Raw genomic sequence first — 10,278 nt, forward strand, 5'->3', positions numbered from 1 at the left:
TGGAACAAATGTGATATGTCAAGAAAGAAATAAGTTTTTTAGATTATGTTTAGATTTTTTAGATTCATGTTTAGATTTTTTTTCATTCTTTCTTATGTTAGGAAAGAATAATTTTTATTTGATTATGTTTAGATTTATGTCCGGATTTTTTTTCTCTGTTATTCATTTTTTTTTAAGAAAGAAAAAAAATGTTTTAGATTGTGTTTAGATCTTTAGATTTATGTATAGATTTTCAGATTGTTTTATATATTTTTTTACCTAATAAATTTCTTCCGTATGCTCTCCTATAATCTGCCTGTTATGACAATTTGTGCTTTGATCCAGTGTGGCCAATCCAATTTTTTTTTTTAGAGGGGGTTAGAATTTGTGTGATTTTTTTGACAAATTCTTAGAATTAGCAGTAGAATTAAGGTAGAATTTAGATCTGAAAGTTAAAATTTGTCTAATTATTACAACCTTCTTTTTCCATGCTCCATAGAACACAAACAAGAGCTAAGAGCCCATATGGCACTTGTGATGAGGCCAGAAGAGCTAAGAGCTCATATGGTATGAGCTCTAGCAAAATTCTGGGAACCAATAGATTGATTTAAAAGAAAACAAGAGGCTTAATGCCGGTCGGATTTAAAATAAAAGCTCTGAGTCACGAGGTCCTTCTAAATATGAAATTTCATTAAGATCTGATCACTCCCTAGGTAAGTAAAAAAATACATCATTTTTCTAATTTAACCCTCCCCCCCCCCCAAGAGAACGGATCCGTTCTGGTAATGTCAATCACGTACCTAGGGCTTGTGCTTATTTTTCCCACCAAGTTTCATCCTGATCCCTCCACTCTAAGCATTTTCCAAGATTTAAGGTCCCCCCCCCCAACTCCCCCCAATGTCACCAGATCCAGTCAGGACTTAAAATAAGAGCTTTGAGATACGATATCTTTCCAAACATCAAATTTCATTAAGATCCACCCCCCCCCCCCAGATGGTCGAATCAGGGGAAACAACAATTTCTAATTTAATCTGGTCTGGTGCCTAATATGCCTGCCAAATTACATCGTCCTAGCTTACCTGGAAGTGCCTGGAAGGCACTTCCAGGTAAAACAGGACAGACAGACAGACTGACCGACCGACAGAATTTGTAATCACTATATGTCACTTGGTAGACACCAAGTGACTGAAGAGCCCTCTAGACCAATCTCATCCCCAAGTGGGAGGATATCTATACAGCAGCCCAATTGAGGGTAGATTAGAGTCTACTAACTGATACCCTTTTGCCTCTGGAGGAGCTAAGGTCTAAGGTAAGGTCTTTTTCCTTTCTTATTAACTCAATAGATTTTTATAGGTAATAATAGTTTCTCTATATACCGCAATAAAATACACGTAAAAACAGAGCAAATGAATATGAAAAACAAACAAAACAAAACAAAAACAGAAAAAAAATTGACTAGCCCAGACATGAAATGACTCAAAGTAGCAGATTTGGACACATCCTTACATAACAGAAACTATTTGTTAGGGAAATAAAAATACTGCACTGCCTGTACACTAGAAGAGGAACTACTGAAAGATGTTATGAAAGAATAAAATAACTAATAAAACTGAATCAAAATCAGGAAATGGCACAAATGCATAGATTCATGAATTAACTACAGTTACAGGGTTCTGTATTAATAGAATATATTTAACAAAACAGGCCTCATCATCCACTAAGCTATATAGGAATAAACACACATGAAAAAAAGAGATAAATAAAGAATATACTGAGAGAGAATAATAATATTGGAGGTAGTAAGTGGAAAAACGACTAGGATAGATGGAGATCCTACTTTGCCATGATCTTATATTTTTTCACAAGAAGAGGATATCAAAAACAACAAACATGGGAGAATTCTCTAAAAAAAAATAATACAGATAGAGGTCCTTTTTTTTAACTGACCTCAAATTTTTGGGGAGAGGATTCATTCATTAATTCTTTAGCAGTAAAAAAAAGGAAAACAACTGATTCACCACAAGGTTTGGTACATCCAATGCAATTTTACAGCTGTTGATCAAAAATTCAAACCAAACTATGATCCTTTCCCTAAGAATATGTAAAAAAATATATATAAAATTCTTCTCTGATCCCCTCCAAATTCCTTGATAGACCCACTGAGGGGCAGGGGGGGGCAGTTTGCCAATAGAGGTAAATCATAGGAAAGTTAGAGAAACAAATTCTTTGGGTAAACAATTATGCAGTTCAAAATCTCATTTTTTTTTTGCAAATAATTTTTTCAGGCCACTGTATAAATATGCTCCAACTTGCTTGATTATGGAGGACAATGCCTCCAGATGCTGGCCATTAAAATTAAACTTTTAGCAATTCTTGTTTGAGGGGAAGATCTCCCACCCTTATTGTAGGCACACATGGCAAATCATAGAAGATCATTATTATTTTTCATTATTATGAGTCTGTACTCAGAAAGAGGGCAGAATCTTTACCATTTCATTCCCTCCAACTCAGGAAACAGAGAACAAGAGAAGCAGTCTTAGAAAATATTTACTTCACAGTTAATGCAAGACTTGCATATAATCATTTAATTGTATTCAAAATCTGGTGGTGACAAGCAACAAGTTAACAGCAACTCATGCTAATACTGATCAAATATTCAAAGAAAAAGGATTTTTAATACCAACATACACACCAATTGAATCAGCTTCTTATGATGACTCCAAAGATGTAAAATTAATTAAAATTAAACTGCTCCTTTCATATTAAAGCCTGAGAAAAATTCACTACAACTAAGAAAAATAACCAAAACCCCTGGGTGTGTTGTTTTTATCAGTGATCAGCACTTGTATAATATACTGACCATACCCAAGAAGTTAGGTTAATCATTCATACTTGATAACATGCAGAATAATTTTAGCTAACACATCTTGCAAGCAGTCCCACTACACTTTACCCCAACCCCTCCTAATATGCAAATATATAGCCCAAATTATATATTTTCCATCTATTCTCCCCTCTTATTTCAACCCATGTATCTGTAAATCTAATCAACTGTGACAAAACGAAAACTAAAAAAACACAATACAGGTGGCAGAATTCATTGAAAATATATAGTTTGGGCTATATATTTTCACAAAAGGGGGGGGGGGTAGGAGGTAAGGTGCAAGGCTGCATGCAAAAGGTTAGCTACAATTATTCTGCATAATTTGAAGCATTAATCATTAACCTAACTGCACTTCTTGCGTGTGGTCAGTTTAATATGTAAGTACCACCTGATCTTACATGGAATGGCCCTTATTCCAATCTATTGATTCCCAAAAGATAACAAAGAAAGAAAAACTCAATGAAAACAACAAATGAGACTGCAGCCAGTAGATAGAAAAGATGAAAAAATAAAACAACATGGATTTTGCCTGTATGTAAATGAGGTGTCTTTAGCACAGATGGAACAAAGATAAAAACGAAAAAATAAGAAAGTTAAACTGAACTAAAACAAATAAAAACCACCACCAATATTAATAAAATAACATACAATTGTTGCAACAATTTTCCTTGATGTTCTCATCCAAGTAACTCTATTATCATCCAAGTAATTCTGTAAAATACATGGATCAGTTGTGACAATTGTATTTTATTTTATTAATATTGGTGGTGGTTTTATTTGTTTTTAGTTTGTTTTTTTTTTGAAAAATAATGGGCAAATTTTAGAAATGTAGGGGGTTGACCTACCCAATAGTCCTAGAGACATGCAGCTATGCTGAACAAATGGCTGTCTTAAAATTTAGATTGGAAGTATTTGGAAAATTATGGGCTAAAGAGGGTGGCTGATTGCCCTCCAATCACTCTTGACTGTTAAAAATTGCAGTAGAACATTTAATTTCCAATCATATTAGCTCCTGTAACATATCAATGATATCACTAGCTACTATAGAGCAGTGCTGCCTATGAGATTGCTTAAATGACCTTTTAAGACTTGCATGCACATAATTTTTTTGAATTAGTTAAAACTCCCCTGAATGTTTCGACTTAATGCCATAGTGTCATCAGTTACAGTAACAATAGAGCAATATCAAAAGTATACAAATAGTATCACTTGGCTAGTTCAAAATCTGCCACAGCTTACCCTGACAGGTCTAACTTAATAATGTAAGCTCTTTTCATAATATTGGTTTATCAACCTTATGACATTCTATGTGATCATAGTTTGTTTTAATCTAGTTCAACATCCACCTAAATATTCCTTGAAAGCTTCACCATAATAGCCTTAGCTTGAATAGTAGCAACAGCTGTAAAAGCAGCAGTAGCATTAGTACCAGTAAGGACATAGCACCTTTGGTTTTTCCAAGATCCTCTTCAACAAATGATAAGGTTTCAATTTATTACCCTCAACTGTTCCTGAAGCATTGATCAGGTTGTCAAAAGGACAACCTACTCATGCAGTACTACTACTGAAGCTAGCAGTAGTATTAGCACCAATGGTTATAGTAGTAGCAGTAGAATTAATAGCAGTAGTCTTAGTTTTAGTAGCAGTAGTAGTAGAAGAAAACTTAATAGTAGCACCAGTAGTTGTTGTAGGAGTAGAAGCAGTAGTTGTTGTAAGAGTAGAAGCAGTAGCTACTGTAAGAGTGGAATCATAAGTTGGTGTAAGAGCAAAAGCAGTAGCTGTTATTGGAGTAGAAGCAGTAGCTGTTGAAAGAGTAGAAGCAGTAGTTGTTGCAAGAGCAGAAGCAGTAGCTGTTATTGGAGTAGAAGCAGTAGCTGTTGTAAGAGTAGAAGCAGTAGCTGTTGTAGTAAGAGTAGAAGCAGTAGTTATTGTAAGAGAAGAGCCAGTAGTTGTTTTAAGAGTAGAAGCAGTAGCATTATGATGCAAATATTGTCTGTTCATTAGTTCAACAACCCAAACAACAAGCCTTGTAAGTTTTGGTTTCACACACAAAACTGTTCTTAAGATATTGCTGATATGCGCTTTTGACAACCTGCATTCTGATGGCATGTTGTGATTCACTTTACCTCCTCCCCTAAAAATTTCACCTTCATACCTTAGGTATTGTTACAATAGTAGTCATAGCAGTAGTATTAGCTTCTTGATATTTTCATCTCAATGCTTTTAATCTTGCAGGTAGTTGCAATAGAAGTGGTTGTTGGAGCATTAGTAATAGCAGTAGAACTAGTAAATATAGCAGAGGTAGTAGTAGTGTACATGTATTACCTTTTGGCCAATTGATCTTCCTTTTTAAACATTCTCAGACAGTTACAACTTAATACATAAATCCATTCTTAAGATATGCTCTTTTGACAATTTAGGTGCACATAGTGTCATTTGTTAAAAACACTTTAAGCCTTACACAATCTTGCAATGAAGCAGTAGTTTAATAGCAGTACTAGCAGTGTTAGTAGTGGCATCCATATATTACCTTTTTGTAAGCTGATCTTCCCCTTTAAGTGTTCTCCAAAAGTTTCCAGCTTAATACCCAAATCCATTCTTGAGATACACTCTTTTTACAATCTGCATGGACAATGTGTTTTGATTTATTCAAAATCCCCCTCAATATTCTGTTAAATTTTCACCTTCATATGCATAGCCTTAATTTTACTAGTATCATAGTAGCAGTGGTAGTAGTAGGAACAGCAGTAGAAGTAATAGTGCATTAATGATGGTAGTAGTAGCACATACATTTTGTCTTTTGGTCTTCTAAACATGCCACTCATGATGCCTCTCAAGTTTCCTCTAATAAGCTGTTCCAAAAATATTTATGATATGCTGGTATCAGCAATCTATATGCACATAGTATGTTTTAATTTAGTTCAACTTTCTCCTCAACATTCCCTCATATGTTTATTTCAATATCCTCTGCCTATGTAGTACCAGCTAAAGAAGTAGTATTTTTAGCGATAGTAGTGGTTGTGGTAGTAGTAGAAGCAACAGTAGTGGCATATAAATATTGCTTTTTTGGTCAATTGATCATCTTCCTTATCATTTCCTGAAAGTTTCAAATTAATATGCTCAGTAATTCCTGAGTTATACCCTTTTGATAAACCATTTACACATAATATATTTTGATTTAGTTCAACATTCTCTGTGAACACTCCTCTTGATGTCCCTCAGATTTTGGGAAAGTAGAAGTCAAACATGCATACCTATTCAAAATTTAGTTGCACATCAACAAGTACTCCCAGATCTCATTCTTCATGACTGGTTTGTTGCTTAATATCAGGCTGCAACTTCTGTCATGCATGGCATACTGGTGAGGATTGTTATGGCTGAAATGGAGGATACTGTATTTACTGATGTTGAGCTTGAGCAGCCATTCACTGGTCCACTTCTGGATTCTCTGGAGGTCGGTAGACTTTGTTGAACAGCAGGTTGGAAAAGCTAGGAGTCATTGGCATAAAGCATGATGTTATTTATGGTTTTCATTGTCATATCATTTATGTAAATAAGGAAGAGGGTGGAGCCTAGGGTGGTACTCTGAAGAACTCTACTGACATAATCACATGGTTTAGAGAATACCTTATCACAATTATTAGTGAAAAGTATGGCCTGCTGCTCTTGGTCTGTCAGGAAATTCATCACCAATTCTACTACATGAGTGTGAATGCCAACTGCCAATAATTTGCCCTTAAGGCATCTATGGGGCAGCTTGTCAAATGCTTTGGCAATGTTGAGCAAAATAAGGTCAATGGGTACTCCTTTCTCTAGAAGGTCAGTGATGATATTGTAAGTTTCAAGTAGGCTGGTCTCAGCTGACTTTCCTGGAAGGAAACCCAGCTGGCCTGGTTACAGTATACTGTTGGTCAAAAGATGTGTCAAAATTTTGTGTGTTCTCTGCATTTGTCTTGTCACCTTTCTTGAATATTGGGTAAATGCTTAGTTTCATCACAAGCTGTCTAAAGAGGAAACTATGCTGCAAAGCAGCATAGTTTCTATACTATAGCACTTAGAAATGCAAATTCTACAAGTGCATCCATTTCTGGTTGACCCTTCTCCTCCAGGGGCAAACTAAAAATGCATAAATTGGGCAGAGTTTTGAAGCCAAGGGAAAACTTGGGGTTGTACAAATTACATTCTAAATACTAATTCCTGTTATCAATGTTAATTTTCTGCATAGTAAGAAGTCAAAAGACAAGTAAAAAACTCATGCATCCATTAAAGTTAATATCCAAGATCAATCACTTTCACTTTCCAAGTTTAAACTAGCCAGCTGTATCTGAACAATGACAAATAATTTATTGCAGAATATTAAAATAAATAATCACAATATATAAAACTATAAATTAAAATGAGTGGTGAAATATTGTCAGAGTGATTTCCTGCATTGTTGTGTTGCTCCAGGGTTGTATGCCTGTAGCTTGTTGTGGTGTCAGGTGTTGTGCTTGTTTTGTGTAATGTTCAGTGGTAGGATATTGTGACACTTCTGTGATGAGAGAAGGCCATGTCCAAAGCCCATTAGAAGTTCATACCTCCTTGTTTCAAGCATTGCTAGACCTGACAGAGCAAGACATTCTTCATAAGGTAACAGTGTATCCCCTGAAATCACCCCCAATGCACATTTTTGTATTCCCTCAAGTTTGTTAGTTCGATCTTTTGTGAGACCAGCATGCCAGACTGGGCAGGCATATTCTAGAATTGGACTCATCTGAGTTTTGTAGTAAGGAAGCATTGCTTAGATTCTTTCAATCTTTTAGATTGCTTTAGATCTTTGCTTAGATTAAACCAGCATAATTTTGCCAAAGACCTTAGTAGAGGGATAATTTGGGAAATTAAATGAAATATATGGTCATCCCATGTCAATCTATTGTTAAAAATGACACCCAGAATTCCCATTTTCTGAAATACTGGTATACCCGCTTCAGGTAAATCTGGTGCCCTATGCTTTAAAAATGAAATCCTCACTATTTCTGATTTTGTTCTATTTATGGTGTTTTTTTGCTGAAAAATCTTGCTCCAGTCTCATTACCATTTCCTATAGGCCTGTAGGTCAACAAAACAAATGTCTGATTTTGCTTACAGATAACATTACCTATAAATAAAAGTGTATTAGTCCATGAGCCCTGTGGGCAGCAGGGTGAGGTCTGTATTCTAATCAACTAACAATTCAACCAACCAGAATATTTTGAACCCTTGCAAACTTCTTATAATGATCATTTTTCCCATTTTTGTGGTACTTGTTCTAATACCACCTTTTTTGGTTTTGTTCTTTACATATCTGAGGGGTCATGTGTGGGAGTATCTTGGGCTCCAGCATCAGTTTGGTTGATGTGTGCTTTTTCTGGAGTGTACCATGAACAGGTCTCATAATTGCCTTATAGTATCAAGGAATCTTAATAGTAAAATGAAGTAAAATCTTAACAGCCAACTAGTTAGCAAATTTTATAATTTATATAGAATGCTATTGATAGCAGAGGCTAACTTAAATAATATAAACCAATAGTTACAGGGTTTTGACAGGTTGGTTCATTTCAAATTATAGGCTCTGTCCTATTTAGTAGGATTTCTCTGTAGGATTTCCTGGGCCCAAATATATGCCAAATATAGGATTTGGAAGTCCTCGGGATCAGATCTATGGTAGATGGTGTGGGATGCCTGGTCACATAAATTACCAAGTTTCATCCCAATCCCTCCAATCTAAGCATTTTCCATGATTTTAGGTCCCCCCAAATTCCCCCCCAATGTCACCAGATCCGGTCAGGATTTAAAATAAGAGCTTTTAGACACAATATCCTTCTAAATATCAAATTTCATTGAGATCTGATCACCCGTTTGTAAGTTAAAAATACCTCATTTTTTCTAATTTTTGAGAATCAACCTCCCCCCAAACTACCCCAAAGAAAGCAGATCGTTCTGGTGATGTCAATCATGTATCTAGGACTTGTGCTTATTTTTCCCACCGAGTTTCAGTCCAATCCCTCCAATCTAAGCATTTTCCATGATTTTAGGTCACCGCAAACTCCCCCCAATGTTCCCAGATCCAGTCGGGATTTAAAATAAGAGCTTTGAGACACAATATCTTTCTAAATGTAAAATTTCATTGAGATCTGATCGCCTGTTTGTAAGTTAAAAATACCTCATTTTTTCTAATTTTTCAGAATCACCCCCCCCCCCCTCCTCCCAACTACCTCAAAGAGAGCAGGCCCATTCTGGTTATGTCAATCATGTATCTAGGACTTGTGTTTATTTTTCCCACCATGTTTCAGCCCAATCCCTCCACTCTAAGTGTTTTCCAAGATTTTAGGTTTCCCCCTCCAAACTCCCCCAATGTCACCAGATCTGGTCAGGATTTAAAATAACAGCTCTGAGACATGATATCCTTCCAAACATCCAATTCCATTAAGATCTGATCAACCATTCATAAGCTAAAAATACTTCATTTTTCTATTTTTTCTGAATTAACAGGCACTTGGTTAATACCAAGTGCCATAAAAACACTATGCTACAATGAGATTAACCAAACAGACAGACCAAAGGATGATGAGGCAATAAACAACAAAAAGCTGATTCTAACAACCTTCCATGCAGGAGGGCCAACTTTGCACTTCTATCAGGGACATCAAACTAACAAATTATCTTACCATTGCTATACCAAGGGGGGAGATAAAGTAAAAATTTACAATATCTGAAATAAAAAGTCCAAATCTGATTAACATCATTTTTCTTTAGAAGGGGATAAAGACCAGATAGATAAAGGACAGATTGATCACAGAATGTAGCATATAGCTTACCCAGTGCACATCTTTTATACTTCCCTCAATTAGCAACTATCTTAGAATAGCCCACTTGAATAACTGGGCTGTATTAACATCAACCAGCCAGTGTTCAGCCAGGAAACACATAAGTCACAAGAACTCCAGTCTCATTAAGCAGAGACTGCTAGCCTATATACTGATCTTTGCTCATTTCAGACAAACCCAAGATGACAAAAAACAAAACATAGGCTACTAAGTCAACACAACAGCATAGCCCAGGCAGAAGCAGCTTACTAAGACCAACACAAAGCATTAGTTAAGTTCAAACAGTTCAACAGTTGTAATTAATTATCAATCTACACCAAAAGACAGAAAATTGCAAATCATGAGCAATTATCTTAGTGCTCTTCAGCTGAAAATATAGGAATAATAGGATTTTAGCCAAAATATAGGCATTTTATAGGAGTGCCTTAAAATATAGGAATTTATAGGTGAGTCTGAACACTGTAGTTAGCAAAATGTATAGTGTGTAGGCTATAAAATTCTTTTGATAGCTGACTAATTTAAAATCAAGTTTATATGGTACTGTCCATATATGGTACTGTATATGGACCT

Source organism: Artemia franciscana, unplaced genomic scaffold (genome assembly GCF_032884065.1).
Source record: "Artemia franciscana unplaced genomic scaffold, ASM3288406v1 Scaffold_2625, whole genome shotgun sequence".
Taxonomy (NCBI): Eukaryota; Metazoa; Arthropoda; class Branchiopoda; order Anostraca; family Artemiidae; genus Artemia; species Artemia franciscana.